Source organism: Panthera uncia, chromosome F1, assembly GCF_023721935.1.
Source record: "Panthera uncia isolate 11264 chromosome F1, Puncia_PCG_1.0, whole genome shotgun sequence".
Classification (NCBI taxonomy): domain Eukaryota; kingdom Metazoa; phylum Chordata; class Mammalia; order Carnivora; family Felidae; genus Panthera; species Panthera uncia.
The window spans coordinates 8,487,482-8,503,232 of NC_064813.1; the positions used below are offsets into that span (position 1 = coordinate 8,487,482).

Sequence of the window (15,751 nt, forward strand, 5' to 3'; positions counted from 1 at the left end):
CTAGAATTCAGTGTACTTTTAAATAGTTGTTTAACTCACTTAGGAACATTCCATAAATCAGCAGAGGTTGATATTTCTATCCTATTCACTAGAAAATAAAAACAAAAAACAAAAATAAAGACCTAATGGAAAAACACAATTGCCCCGTGGCATTGTCTAATTCTTCTAACAGCTGGTTGACCTCTCTGTTGCTTTCTTCTTTTTAGGTCTTCACTGTCTATTTTATTAACTTTTTTGTGTATACATGTTTCTTTTATAAGCCAACTTGATTTTGGGGGGAGAGAAAGAAATATACACATTTTTTCAGTTTATCTATTTTGAGAGAGAGAGAGAGACAGCATGAGTGGGACAGAGGCAAAGAGTGAGGGAAAGAGAGAATCTCAAGCAGGCTTCACAATGTCAGTGAAGAGCCCAACTCAGAGCTCTACATCATGAACCGTGAGATCCTGACCTCAGCAGAAATCATGAGTCAAATGCTCAACCAACTGAGCCACCCAGGTGCCCCGAGTGTACACTTTTTTTAAAAAAAAAAGGTAGGAGGTTTGGATGGGAGAAAAGAAGGAAAAAAGGGAGGAATGAAAATTGTAAAGAAGGAAAGGAAATTATAAAGGAATTCGTAAAGATAATAAGGCCTAGAGCATAGGACATTGTTGAAAATAGACCAGTTCATCAGGACCAGCCACTCAAAAAGGACAGGGAAATGTAAGTACTTATATATGTTATCCAGAGAGAGCCGTAGACTGTTGTCTAAGAGCTGTCTGAAAAGTCAGGCTCCTTTATCTTTCACTAAGATAGCAGATTTTTCATTTCCCAACCGAAGAATGAATTGGGATTTTCCCCTCTTTATTTGAGCTGAGAACAAGGCTACTTGTCCTATTCATAAAGTTTTTCCAATTGTTATATCTAAGAATGGCAAGAAATGCTTGCAACAGCAGCACAGAACATGTGATATCAGGGCTCACAGAAGATTTGTGACCAGAATGTGATCCTACCATGGCATGAATGCACCAGTCTCTTCACTATCCTTTGGCTGCAAACCACACATAAAGATTCCTGCTTTTACATAAAAAGAAGACCTTTTTTTAAAATAATGACTCTAAGAAACTCAGTGAAACATATAATAGGATTTTCATACTTTGAAAATTCCCCTGTAAGCAAAGAAGTCCTTATGTCTAATAATAATAATACCTTTTTAATTTTGCAATTACATTATAATTTAAATGATTGGTATCTCTAGATTATTCAGAATTGTTCCTTTTTGCTGCATTCACGAATACCTGGACATTGAAGCCCACTAGGGTACATCATGTACACTACATAGAATTCTGATTAACTCCATTTCATGTAAGGCACAGGTTTGGACTGTGACTTTGTCATTTTCTATAAATAACTGCTCCTTTTATTTAATCCAGTTTTTTTGGAAGGCGATCTGCCAGACGTCATTACGACTTTGATCCTAGCCACAAAAAGAGAGGATGTCAGATTTTTCAGACTGTCAAGGGTTACTTGGCTATTTCAGCAAACCTGACATTTGATTTTTCCTCTGCTGGGGTTCATCCATGGAAATATCTGTGGTCTGGGTAGTTGTGGGCCTCTTTGTAAGCAATAATATGGACACACACTTGTTTATTATCCTTCTGGGGGCTTTAGTGCTGAGACCTTAACCTTCACTAAGTGATCTGCCAGGTTTTCCTTGGTTATTTCCTCAAGGGCCCCCTAGTAGCTGCTTGGTAGGTCAGTCAACAGACTTTTCTTGGGGATGGATATCAGACGGTCACATGTAGTACTATATAGAGCACACATTAATGTTGTTAAAACATTTTGAATTATAAAACACCATTATAAACCCACGATAGCTAATCTGGCAAGTATAAAGAAGAGAATAAAAGCATTCATAAAAAGCACTCAGGTAGTGACAGCTAAAATTCTAGCATATCTGTCCAGTCTCCTTTGAAGACGTGAGCTCTCACTGGCTTTGTTATTGGAGCTAGTCCCACTCATGTCTTCCCTTCCCCATATCTTATATTTTTCCTGGGCCACTCATGAACCAGTATCTCGTGTCCCTTCGCTCCACCTATTTGTGATGTCCACATCCTTACCAGAGCCACCATTGCCCTTTTGAGATTGCTGTGTTCCAGCACAGTGACCATCTGCTACCATCACTTGGACCTTGACCAAGGGCACCACTCCTACTTGGGTTCTTTGAAGACTGTACATCCTCACAGACTCCCACTTTCATCTCCCAGACTCTAAGTTTTCACAAGATGTTTTTGAGCGTCACAGATAGTAAAAAGAAAATACAGCATGGAAAGTAACTGTTACCCCTTCACAGTCCAGATCTGATGGTAAGTCCTTTAGAAACTGATTCCCTGTTGCCTTCCTCACATCTAGGCACAGTGGTCAACATCCCAAACCCTGAAAATCTTCCAGGCATATTCAGGCCCAGAGTCAGGGCTTAACTGATTTCTTGTCAATAAGAAAAGGATACAGGTATTCATCCTACTGTTGGCCACAGTTTCTGAATTCTCATATCTGACTCCAGGATTCACCTCTTCCTAGGACATCTTAGGACTGACCTCTTTTTAGGGTATGTTTGAGGATTGACCTCTTCCAAAGGCATGTTGACATAATACCACCCTTGTTGAAACGGGCATGGGCTGTCCCTCCACTGTCACATGATGGTCTGACTTCAGGTCATTTAAAAAAATCTGAGGCACCTATTCATTAGAATGTGCGTTTTGAGGGGAGCCTGGGTGGCTCAGTTGATTAAGCGTCCAACTTCGGCTCAGGTCATGACCTCGCTGTTCCTGAGTTCGAGCGCCGCGTCGGGCTCCGTGCTGACAGCTCAGAGTCTAGAGCCTGTTTCAGGATTCTGTGCCTCCCTCTCTTTCCCTGCCCCTCCCCTACTCATACTCTGTCTCTGTCTCAAAAATAAATAAACATTGGGGGCTCCTGGTTGGCTCAGTTGGTTAAGCGTCCGATTTTGGCTCAGGTCATGATCTCGCAGTTTGTGAGATCGAGCCCCGTGTCGGGCTCTGTGCTGACAGCTCAGAGCCTGGAGGCTGCTTCAGATTCTGTGTCTCCTCCTCTCTCTGTCCCTCCCATGCTCATGCTCTGTCTCTCTCTGTCTCTCAATAATAAATACACATTAAAAAAACTTAAAAAATAAATAATTAAACATTTAAAAAAAAGAATGTGCATTTTGTGAGCAGAGTCTTCGTTTTGTATTTGCTCTGCCCCTGGCATCTTTAGTGTGCCTGGCACATATTGGGCATTTAAATATTATTGAATTGAATATTTTAACAAAGAAAATATTAACATATAAATAGGCTGTTATTATTTTTTATCTTTCATATTTCAATATTCTTGGTTCACACTCTAGATGGAAGTTTACCTCGAAGTGTGAAACAATAGGTTCCCATGACCCTCCGTGCCATACAAAGTGTCTAGTTATAGAACAGAAAGTGAAACTTTCCAGGTTTATCCATCCATAGATTTCAAATAATCTATTTTCCCCTAAGTAAAGTCAAGGATATATATGTTATCCAACCACAAGAAATTAATGTTCTGAAACAGCCTAAAGGAGGTTGCTTTTATTCCATGGAAAAATGAGTTTTATGAGCAAATAGTAGATCCTATTAGAAGCAATCATGATTTATTGGTTGAAATATTAGAGTACACTGGAAAACCCAAGCAAAGGCATAGCAAGGACATAATAAAGTCTCATAAAAATCATAAAAAAACCCAAATTTATCATTTGGAAATTTATCTCTAGGCCAGAAATGATATTATAGCAAGTGAAATAACTGCTTTAGGTTATGCTTTGTTTTTTTTTTTTTTCTGAGAATTTTTCAACAAATGTAAAGCCATTGGAAAGTATCCTGACCCCTTCAGATATCCTATCTTTTCTAACATGATTCAAGGTCAGACCACTTGCTTCTAGCTTAGAAAAGTAGCAGTTGTCGACATTTCTTTTCCTATGGTTTAGGGAGAGAAAGTAGGTCAGTTTTTTTGGAATGACACAGGAGATAAGATGAAGGTGTTGGGTGGTTGGGCATGCAAAGCCTGGAATTGCTCTCCTCAGACATTTCTGCTCCATCTGGTAAGCAATGATCAGCCATCAAGGAAGGAGAACATCTTGTCCCTCTAGAAATAGGTATTTCCCCATTTCCTTACCTTTGTATAATCATGAACCCCTATATTTTATTAATGTTTTCCAGCTCTCAACTGGGCCCCCAAATTTGATAAAATGCTTAATATACTAACATATGTACAATGGTAGCCTAATAAGTTCTTGGTCACTGATGCAGTATCATAAACAGGAAGAAATTATTCAAAGTATAAAGGAAATTTTAATTTGGTGCCTTAACTTGCCTTTAACTACACCCCTACTGTTCCACCTAGCCCTTTATAAGAGAAATAAGAGCAAAGAGTTGAGCATGAGTACCTGGCATCTGGGAGCCCCCCAGCCCTCCGCCCCACCATCCCCGCCAGCATTGCTGGAAAGGAGGAGCTCATGCAGTTCCTTCTCATGCCTATGCTCATTGTCCACCTGCACTTCTGCAGATTCTGTCAAATGTTCCATCACATTGCATATTCGCTCACTTAAGCAAATCCTGGGGGCATGGCTTGCAGGAGCTGCCACTAAAAGTTAAATAAGGCTATGTGGTTGGGAAGACCTCTGTTAACTGAGGCATTTGAGCAAACCATTGATTTTAGGCACACCATGTCACAGACAAAGTTTTCAAGTAAGTTGACAGAGATGCAGACAGTTTAAAAATAAAGAATGGGGCAGAAGTGTAAGCTATTACTTAGATTATATCATACAAATGATGCAAAATTCTCCCATCATCTTAAACAACACCCCTGTGGAATGTTATATTCTTTGAGTAATGAGGATGGTAGAAGCCCAGGCTTCTCCCTGTGATGTGATGGTGTGATTGAACAGTAACCGGAGACCCAGGTTTGAAGATAGGACCATTCATGCATTTAACAATTAGGCACACACAAAATGTGCTTGTTCTTGTATTTGAGGTGCAGTGGTGTCAATATACCCATACTGCCCCTCTCACAGGCAAGACAGACATTAGAGGAATCATTGTACCAGGAGCAAAACAGTCCGCCACTTTAATTAACAAATGCTTTCAATTTTCTCTTGGCCTGTCCTTCCAGTGATCCACCAACAGAGTGTATAATCCTGGGTCAGTCTCGCTAAGGGCCTGTCTCTATCTGAAATTGTGCACATGCTATGGAAAAGACACTCAGTGCTATAGATTATTGTCCCCAAGGTGTCACAGTTTCCAAACCCAATCAGGCCTTCAGGGTCTCTTGGCAATCATGTTTTGTAGTCATAGCTCCTACTCAATGGGAATGATTATTCAAAGCCTTCATTTTCCTGAAGTCTCCCAATAGACTCATTCTCTGCCATTCTCAACAGCAGACTGTAACTTTTAGTGAAAATATAAATCAAAGAGGAAATTTGTCAACTTTCTGACTCACTATGCTTCACAAAAAACATGACAGTGTCTATAACCATTCTTGTCTCCTTGCCCATCTGGGTTAGGCTTCCTGTGCTTGTTATCCTGACCTTGTGCACCACCTCAGGGTTCTTATTGCATCCTTCCTATTTCTCTTGTCTATCCTGAACTGCCGTATATTTATCAATTTATTCACCACTGGTTTTCCCCATTACAAGACAGTTCTATGTTGATAGATGGTCCATCCTGGCTACTTTCCTCTCTCTTAGTTTTATAAACTCAGCTGTCCTGTCTCTAATTCCTCTGTCTATAACTCATCTCTCAATTCACTGGAATCTTGCTTGTATCTTCTGCTTATAATCTGAAACTTTACTTAGTCTGGCCAGTAATATTCTTCTTGTTGCTAAATTCAGTTATCATTTCTCAGCCCTTAATTTGACCTCACTGTAACATTTTTGACTCCCTCTTGTCTTACATTACTCCATTGTCTGGTTTGCACTAAAACTTTCTCACCCTCCGATTTAGTATTCTTCACAGATTTCTATATTTGCCTCTTAACTGTCAGGGTTTTTCAGACACAAACATGGTCTTTCTCCTTTATTGGCTCTCTACAGGCCATGTACTTCTTTATTTAATTCACTGCTAGTGTGTACACGCATGTAGAATTCCTTCTGACTTCCTGGTCTATAGATCTAACTATATTACAGAGATTTTCATTTGGATTTTTAGCAGGCATTTCATTTATTCAACAAATAAAAACTGACCTCATCATTTTATCCTCAAATCGTGTAGACTTCTCTTAAATATCTCTCCACTGCTCTTTCCACCATCTTTCTGTGCTGCCATAATGGTGCTCATGAATGTTCTAGCAGATGCTCTCTAGAACATTAACAATGCTGAAAATACAAGCAGATGCTAAGCTCCCTGTCCATTCAGGCCATGTTCAGAAGTCATTGTCCAGTTTCTAACTGTGATGAAGAAGCATGGTTAGTTACATTGGTGAATTTGAAGTCATTGATTATCACAAAACTAGGAAAGTTGTTGTGAACCTCATGGACATGTTAAACAAGTGTGGAGTGATCAGCCCCAGATTTGATGTACAACACAAAGATCTAGAAAAATGGCAGAATAATCTTCTCTGATCCCACTAGTTTGATTTCATTGTACTAACAGCCTCAGCTGACATCATGGACCATGAAGAAGCAAGATGAAAACACATAGAAGGGAAAGTCCTGGAATTCTTTTCCTGGGGGTATAATATATACGTACAAATAAAATACCTCAGTGGAAAAAAATATCTCTGCATTGCCTAATTCTAGTCATAGTCACATCTTATGGGGAATGACCACAGTCTTCTAACTCATGTCCCTTCTTCCTTGTCCCACACCCATATATTCATTTTACTGCATCTACAATGACCTTTCCAAAACTCCATGTAAGCATGTCTCTTCTGAGGTTTCATAACTCCAATTGATCCCGCATTGCCCGTAGGATACAGTCTAAACTTTTTAGCTTGAATATGTAACCCTTTTTGCAGTAGCCATATTTACCATTGTGTCCACTCAGATCACAATTTCTTGCCCCACCCCACCAGATTGCTGGCTGTTTGTTAAATGGCATTATCCTCTTGATCACAAGCATTTCCATGTGCTGTTTTCTTTACTTGGAACCTCCTCTTTGCTTCGTAGCTCCTGCCTTTTATTTAGGGTTTGAATTATATATCAACTCTTTCAGAACAGTGTCCTGACCTCTCAAGATTGAATTGGATGTCTTTTTAATGTGTTTCCAGAACACTGCACTTACTTCCTTGAAATTCTTATTACATGGTGTGGTTGGCCCATTTATTTGCCTGTTTTGCCTATTAAAATACACTACACACTTCCTAAGAATAGGACTGGCACCTTGTTTCCCCCTGTACTGACTAAGTGAATGAAGGAGCTATATATTTGGAAATCAAAGCTTTGAAACTCGATGAGCTTGCCAAAGAAGAAAGCATGTAGAAAAAGTAAAGGCAAATGGGATCCCTTGCAAAGATAAATTTCAAGAGAGTTCCTCACTATAGCATTTGGGAGGACAACAACAGAGAAGAGTCTGGGAGCCAGTGGGAAATACAGCAAAATAGATAGGGTTTGGAGGGCATCAAACAGAGGTTCCATGAAGAGAGATTCATCAGTGGCTTGTTAAGGAGAGAGCACTGAGAGAGCAAGGGGAAGCTCTCCTTTGTACTAGGTAGTCATCGGTGACCTTTCTGAGAGAGCAGATTTAGTAAAGCTTCAGGTTCAAAAGACAGAGTGCAGGGAGCTAACAACTTCATTACATACTGTAATCACAAGGAACACTTCAAATTTAAAGTCATATAGAGCATGCCAATAGATAGCATACAACTTATCAAATTCCTGGTCTATGCCTGCTATGTTTGGACACCTCAGTTGGTTGCACAGAAGTTTTCATTTGAAGTAAGTAAAAATAAGCATGAGCATAATAGTAAAATATGTTTGCATCCTATAAATTGGAGTTGTGATTTCTACATAGAAGAGATGGCACTCCTGTGACTGCTTACTAAGCTACACCTATATTGAATCTTTTTTATTAAGTATTTAATTTTAATTCCAGTATTGTTAACATACAGTGTTATATTCATTTGTGGTGTACAATATAGTGATTCAGCAATTCTATATATTACTCAGTGCTCATCGTGGCAAGTGTGCTCTTAATCCCCATCCCCATCACCCATTTTGTTCTCTGTAGTTAAGAGCCTGTTTCTTGGTTTCTCTCTCTTTTTCTTGTGCTCATTTGTTTCGTTTCTTAAATTCCATATATGAATGAGATCATATGATATTTGTCTTTCTCTGATTGATTTCACTTACCATTATACTCTCTAGCCCCATCCATGTTACTGCAAATGGCAAGATTTTATTTTTTTTAGATTGTATCCTTCTTTTATGGCTGAGTAATATGTATACATACTACATCTTCTTTATCCATTCATCTATTGATGGACATTTGGGCTGCTTTCATAATTTGGCTATTGTAAATACTGCTGCTATAAACATAGGGGTGCACTATCCCTTTGAATTTGTGTATTTGTATTTTTGGGATAGATACCCAATAGTGCAATTGTTGGATTGTAGGGTAGTTATATTTTGAACTTTTTGAAGAAACTTCATACTATTTTCCACAGTGGCTGCACCAACCTGTATTCCTACCAACAGTGCATGAATGTTCCTTTTTTTCCACATCCTCATCAACACTTGTTTCTTGTGTTTTTGATTGTAGCCATTCTGACAGGTGTGATCTGTTATCTATTAATTACAGTCAATTTCTGAAGATGCTGATCAAAACTAAAATGAGCTCCCAGTTTATAATAGATTGTTTTGATATAAGGCAGATAAAATGTTGGTGTTCATCCATCAACCTGGTACCTACATATTGATATCACTGTTGTATTAACTGAAACAAAGGAGGAGGTGGCAAAGAAGATTGAAAGCGGAAATAAATACTACTATGAAGCTTTTATTTCTCTGATACAGTATGTTTCCCTATCATTGCATACTTGCTAACTTTAAAAAGGGTGGTATTTTATTATCATTGATACTAGTTTTTTTTTTTTAACAACTGTGCTCTCTTCATATTCAAATGGTACATTTACATGCCTTACTTTACAAATTATTTTTACCACTTCCACCATTTTCTGTAGTTTTTTTTTTAACCTTTATTTATTTTTGAGAGAGAGACAGAGTGTGAGCAGGGGAGGAGCAGAGAGAGGGAGACACAGAATCTGAAGCAGGCTCCAGGCTCCGAGCTGTCAGCACAGAGCTCGACGCGGGGCTCAAACTCATGAACCATGAGCTCACGACCTGAGCCGAAGTCAGACACTCAACCGACTGAGCCACCCAGGTGCCCCTACTTCCACCATTTTAATCAATAAAAACTAAACAATTCAAGTAATTAGTTCTATTATTAATGATGTAAATAAAAATTTCTGAAAAAATAAATAAAAATTCTGGAAGCAATTATTTACATAAAGCTTTTGTCTTTTTTCTTCCAATTTCAAAATTTATTTTGTTACTCAAATTCAAATTCTGAACATGCTAAATAATTAATATGATTAAAATGGATTTTACCATATCTTTATTCATAACCACACTTCATAGACCATTCCCATTAGACATTTTTGTAATTAGACTAAATTTCTTAACAGTTTTTTTCATGTGAATAAAATATATTTTCTTTCTTTTTTTTTAAACATAGTTAAGTCTCAAGCTGTGTTGCTTTTGTGAAGTTTTTACATTCAGAATTTGTTTCAGCTAGTTACTCTAAAACTGTGGTTTAGGCAATACAACATTTCTTACCATGGGCAAAATTAAGGGACTAGACTTAGGCCCATTTATGTCATCAGTGGAGGAATGGGTAAGGTCCCAAGTTCCAGGAGTCTCACCTCAAATGCCTTTAGTCTGAGTATTTTACTGTTTGTTTTTGTTTTGTTTTGTTTTTTAAGTTGGGTTTAGGGTAGCCTGGGTGGCTCAGTCAGTTGAATATTCAGCTATTGATCTCAGCTCAGGTCTTGATGTCAGGATTGTGAGTTCAAGCTCCATGTTGGGCTCAGTGCTGAGGGTGAAGCCTACTTTAAAACAAAGTTGGGCTCAAAGATTTCTGGAAGAAAAGTAAATTGGGTTTTAGCTGTTTTCTATCCAAATGTATGTAAGCATGTACTTGGATGTAAAATGTAGATTGATTGAGTTGAAATAATTTTTGTGTTTGCGCTATGTGTTAATTAAAAATTGAGATGATGACATTTGAAGTTTTTCTATCCTCTGTTATTTTCAAAATTTAATAAATTCTCAAGTTTTATTATAGTAAACACTGCAATTTATAGGTACAAAATAATAAATTTAATAATCCTTTCATACAAATTACATATTTTCTTCTTGTTATTCTTAGAGCAACTATTCGATGTGAGGCTTCAATCAAGACATTAACTCTTAATTTGGTCTTTTAAATGTTTATTAATTTATTATTTTGAGAGGGAGAGAGAGAGAGAGAGAGAGAGAGAGAGAGAGAGAGAACAAGTGGAGTAGGGGCATTGAGAAGGGAGACAGAATCCCAAGCAAGCTTGATGCCCTCAGCGCAGAGCCTGATGTGGAGCCCAGTCTCACAAATTGTTAGATCATGACCTGAGCCAAAATCGGGAGTTGGACACTTAACCAACTGAGACACATAGGCTCGTCCAACTTTGTCTTTTAAAAGTAATATATCAGCCCCTGAATTGTAAGCTTTAATTGTATCTATTATCAAAGTGGGAATTTATTATAGGTATCAAAGAAATACTCAAAAGTAAATATTTTTTAAAGTTAAAGTCATTTTTCCTTTCTTTATTTTCAACACAATTGATAAATTCCACATGTAACAGGTGTAGAGTGCTTGGCCAGGGAAATAAAAGAGTTTAAGCAGATAACCTATCCTTCAGGATCTTTGTGAAATAATATGAAAGACTAATACCAGAACACAATTAGTTACAATAAAAGATATCAAGCATTGGGAGCTCATTGGAGGGAGGGTGCACTCCTGGCGGGTTTAGAAAAGACTTCATGAGGGAAGGCTGTATTTGAGTGGACCCTGGGGATTGCATAGAATTTCACCCGGTGAAGATAAGCCAGGGGGCTTTTCTGGATATAATAAATACTAGAGTAAAGGCACAGAAGAGAAAACCAGCCTGCTCCAGACCATCTAGTTTGACTGAAAGAATGAGTGAATATAATGCAAAGGCAGGTCTTGGGCAGGATAAGTTATCAGAAACAACTTCTTTGTAGAGCAGGGATGAAACTTGCCCCCAAGGACATCATTAAGGACTGAGTTGGGTGATGGGGAGGTGTTGGTAACTTTGAATAGATTTAAGTTGGAAAGCAACAAAATGATAGCCACATTTGTTTGTTTCTACTCTGTTCCAGAGACTATGTTAAATAACTTTAGTTGCATTATATTTGATCCTTAGAACAAATACAAAGTTAGAGTTTGTTCTTTAGAAGATCAAAGGACAATATTGTGGAACATAGATCAGAAGACAGCCAGGCAGGAAGCCCTTTGGGGATGTGACCAATGCATCTTTCATTTATCTTTATTCTGAGTTTTTGAAAACAACTTCAACTCTTCCATGCTATTGAATACAATTTCATTCATTGCTCTCTGCAATTTCTCCCACCCCAGTTCCTTTGTTATTGATGTCTTATGTTAGTATGATACATTTGTCACAATGAAGAAACCAATATTGATACATCATTATTAACTAAAGTCCATAATTTATTCAGATTGTCTTTCTTTTTACCTAATGTCCTTCTTCTGTCCTGGGATCCCATCTAAGTTACAACATTACATTTAGTTGTCACGTCTTGGTAACCATCTCTAAACTGTGAGAGTTTCTCAGACTCTCCTGTTTTTTATGACCTTGACAGTCTTGAGTAATGGTCAGGTATTTTATAAACTGTCCCTGGATTTGAATATGTTTGATTTTTTTTTTTTTTTTTGCATTATTAAACTGGGATTATAGGTTTGGGGCAGGAAAACCAGATATAAAATGTCATTTTCATCACATCAGGCAACCATTGATCTGTTTACCATCGCTCTTGCTTTGCCTTTTCTATAATGTCATATAAATGGAGTCGTACAGTCTATAATCTTTTTAAGCTGGCTTCTTTCAGTTAGTAATATGTATTTAAGGGTACACATAATGATGGAGGTATGCCAAGGGGACATGGGAGCCAACTGAAAGAGTTCCCAGTGACCAGAGATGGAACAATTTTTGCAACAAAATAAAGTACCACTGGATTATGTTGTAAAATATTTTTTTAAAAATGCATCCATAGGTTCATACTGATAGAGAATGAATGAATGAATGAATGAATGAATGAATGAATAAACAAATAATAAATAAAGGATAAAAACAAAGGTCCATTGCCAAAAATTTACAAATAATTTATGTATACATTTTACCCTTAATGAGATGGAGGGTAACTCCTCACTCCTTAAGTTTGGGCTACATTTCATAACTTCTTTCCAAAGAAAAGTATGAAGGGTGGGGCAGTGGGGCATCACTTTACAGTGAACCTTACATCATCTGTGATAATGTAAGTGTCTGTATCTAAGTTCATTGGGGCTTTTTTTTTTTTTTTTTACATAACAATTGGCTGTGTAAAACCACAAATAATTCCTGGAAAAGACTATCCTTTTTTTTTTTTTTTTTTTTTTTTTTTTTTAATAACCCTTACATCTTTGTCTAAGATCAATTGACTGTATTTGTATGGGTCTATTTCTGGGCTTTGTATTCTGTTCTGGTCATCTATTTTTCTTTTCTTTTTTTAAATGTTTATTTATTTTTGAGAAAGACAGAGAGACAGAGTGCAAGCTGAGGAGGAGTAGAGAGAGGGAGACACAGAATCTGAAGCAGGCTCCAGGCTCTGAGCTGTCAGCACAGAGCCCGACGTGGGGCTTAAACTCACAAACCATGAAATCATGACCTGAGCTGAAGTCGGACGTTTAACCAACTGAACCACCCAGGCACCCCTGGTCATCTATTTTTCTATTCTTTAACCAATACCATACTTTCTTTATTACTATAGCTTTAAGGTAAATCTTGAAGTCATATAGTGTGACTCTTCCAACTTTGTTTTTATTCTCCAGTATTATGGTGCTTATTCTGGGTCTTTTGCCTTTCCATCTGAACTCTAGAATGATTCTATCAGTGTCTACAAAATAGCTTGCTGGGATTTTGATTGGTATTGCAATGAATCTGTAGATCAAATTGAAACAAAATGGCACCTTAGTGTTGCAATCCATGAAATATACTGTATTTTATTTCTTCTGTCAGTGTTTTCCTGTTTTTTACACACTGATCCTGTATATATTTTGTTAGGTTTATCACTAATGGAAAGAAAGGATGAATTGATTCTCCAAGTAAGTAAATCTGGGCTATGTCTCTGAATGAGCCTGTCCCTGCAGATTTTCAGGTAGAGGTTTGTCCTACAACCTCAGTTTTCTGATTGCTCCAGGAAAAGTTGATTTTCAGCTTGTTCAGCTTTTCCTTGTTGTAAGGATGGGAGTGACAACTTCTAAGCTCTTTATCATGTCTCATTTGAAGCCAGAGTCATTACCTGCTTTCTTAAAGCATATTCTACTGCATTGTGTGTTTTGAAGATATAAACAGAGAGCATGTTATATTCACTTTTGTATCCATGGAATGAAACCAAGCATAAAGTGAATAATTATATGTTAGATAAATAGCAAGATGGATGAATGAGTGGAAGGATGGATGGATGGATGGTTGGGTAGATGAATGGATAGATGAAGAAATGAAGACTCATGGAGTAAATTGCTAAAGCCTGGTATGAATCAATAATGGAGAAAAAATTAAAGGAAGTATAAAAGGTTTTATAATGTAATTAAGTAGGTAAGTAAGATAAATCCTAGGGAAAGAAATCAAAAATGAAGAATTAGAAAGGAAAGCATTTTTAGGAGGATTGGAGAGAAGTTGAAGACTTTACTCTTCCCATGGGTCTAATACCCTTCCATGCCTGGTCTAACCAGCCTTTCTCAAAGCCTTCACTGAAAACTTTGTATGTATTTTTCTTTCACTCATGCTAGATATATTAAGACTGGGGTGTTTTCTTTTTTTTTTTTTTTTTAGCTAAAATTCAGTATAATGTATCACAACACAAATTAATTCAAATTAAAGCAGGACATTTATTCCAGCAAATGAGGAATGAGGAAATGAATCCTACTGCAAAATGGTTCATAAGTTTACAGGGATACCAATACAGTTATAACCTCCTGGTGAGAATTTAAATTATATACACTTTTAGAAATTAAGTTTGCAATATTCAGCAGTGCTTTAAAAATGTCTGTAACTTTTGACTGTATTATTTCTAAGAATTCGTTCTATGAAATAATATAGGATTCTTGTGTCCATTTTTGCTGATAGATTTTTTTTAGTTGCTTGTAATATTACAGACAATTTAGGTGCTGATAAGATAGCAAACCAAAAAAGTAAACAAACAAATTAAAAACAACCAAAAAGAAAAAAAGAGTTCCCATTCACATGGAGCTTGCATGTTCATTGGAAGATTAATAATAAATAGATACATGTGTAATATGGTAAGTGGTGGTGAGTGCTATGAAGAGAAGACAAAGTAAAAAAAATGTGTAGAGAGTGAATCCTGTTTTATACTGTGCAGTCAGGTATGTAATCACTGATGTCGTGGCCTTGGCCAGAGATCAACTGAAGGAATGAAGTGGGATGTCCAACTCTTTGGACAAAGAGTGCTGGCATTCCAGGCGGAGAGTGCAAAGCCTCATGGCAGGCACATGCCTGGTATGTCTGAGGTACAGCAAGGAGGTCTGTGCTCTAGGGCAGGATCTGTGAAGGAGTGAATAATAGAAGACAGATAAGTAACTGGTGGCCAGATCAGGTAGGATTTTCTAAGGCCAAGTCGAGGAATTTGAGCTCTGTTCTGAGAAATATGAGGACTTGTTGGAAGAGTGTACTAAGAATTACAGGATCTTATTTATATTTTATTATTGAAGAATAATGGACCTACAATATTGTATTAGTTTCAGGTGTATCACACAGTGATTTATATACATTAGACAGTTCTCAACAGTCAGTCAGGTTACCATCTGTCACCACACAAAGTTGTTACAATATTACTGACTGTATTTCCTATGCTGCATACTGTATCCCTGTGTCATATTCTTTTTATAACTAGAAGATTGTACTTCTTTTTTTTAATGTGAAATTTATTGTCAAATTGGTTTCCATACAACACCCAGTGCTCATCCCAACAGGTGCCCTCCTCAATGCCCATCACCAACCCTCCCCCCACTCCCACCCCCCATCAACCCTCAGTTTATTCTCAGTTTTTCAGAGTCTCTTATGGTTTGGCTCTCTCCCTCTCTAACTTTTTTTCCTTCCCCTCCCCCATGGTCTTCTATTAAATTTCTCAGGATCCACATAAGAGTGAAGACATATGGTATCCGTCTTTCTCTTCCTGACTTATTTCACTTAGCATAACACTCTCCAGTTCCATCCACGTTGCTACAAATGGCCAGATTTCATTCTTTCTCATTGCCAAGTAGTATTCCATTGTATATATAAACTTCATCTTCTTTATCCATTCGTCCGTTGATGGACATTTAGGCTCTTTCCATAATTTGGCTATTGTTGAAAGTGCTGCTATACACATTGGGGTACAAGTGCCCCTATGCATCAGTACTCCTGTATCCCT

General features: G+C 37.5%; 1 protein-coding gene and 1 pseudogene across 3 annotated transcripts in view; both read left to right on the plus strand.

The window, feature by feature from the left end:
- RGS7 (regulator of G protein signaling 7) overlaps positions 1 to 15,751 on the plus strand; it is a 511,512-nt gene that overhangs the window by 354,055 nt on the left and 141,706 nt on the right. The gene's annotated exons all lie outside the window — the stretch shown is intronic.
- LOC125926004 (40S ribosomal protein S15a-like) lies at positions 6,322 to 6,790 on the plus strand (annotated as a pseudogene).